The sequence below is a fragment of the Trachymyrmex septentrionalis genome, unplaced genomic scaffold (assembly GCF_001594115.1).
Source record: "Trachymyrmex septentrionalis isolate Tsep2-gDNA-1 unplaced genomic scaffold, Tsep1.0 scaffold20, whole genome shotgun sequence".
Lineage (NCBI taxonomy): Eukaryota > Metazoa > Arthropoda > Insecta > Hymenoptera > Formicidae > Trachymyrmex > Trachymyrmex septentrionalis.
In genome coordinates this window covers 3,861,937-3,862,589 of record NW_017305180.1, presented here as the reverse complement: position 1 = coordinate 3,862,589, position 653 = coordinate 3,861,937, and the positions used below count along the sequence as shown (strand labels likewise).

General features: G+C 23.9%; 1 protein-coding gene across 1 annotated transcript in view; it reads left to right on the top strand.

The window, feature by feature from the left end:
• The window catches only part of LOC108747708 (polyprenol reductase), a 16,288-nt gene that overhangs the window by 8,471 nt on the left and 7,164 nt on the right, over positions 1 to 653 (top strand). The window lies entirely within an intron of this gene.

Below are 653 nucleotides of genomic sequence, written 5' to 3'. Positions count from 1 at the left end.
ATATATATCATATATAATAATATAATTAAAAATATATTTAAAATTTTTAATATTTTTATAATTTGCACTATAATGCACGGACCGCGCAGAAAATCGTTCCGAATAACTAAAGTGCTTTATTTGACAAAATAGAACGATTTCAAAGCGTTGCATAACAGTACTGCAATTTTATGCATAACTGGAAACGTACCCAAGGTTTGAAAGGGGACAAATAAAGTAAAAATAATTTTCGAAAAAATCTGTATTTCAAGGATACGTGAAGGTTATAGTCATTTTTTTTATGGAAATTTTTTTCATTCAATATGATTCCTCTAATTATTCTGCATATAAAAGTATCGAGGTGGAGATATCAAAAAATCAATTTTAAAGTTATTTTATACATTAGTCTAGCACATATTATTCAATATGAAATATCTCGTAAACTATTATTTTTTTATAATCGTATAATCTTGATACTTCTGTACACAGAATAATGAGATGAATCAATTGACGTAAAGAAAATAAAAATTTTATATTGTTAGTGGAGGATTAATATAATTAGAAATTGTGTAATGAATAAATTAAACAGATAAGACTCTCTCGATAATGTAATTTAAAAAGATAAGCGACAAATAGGCTTTTAAACGACAATTATTTATTTAATTATAAATATA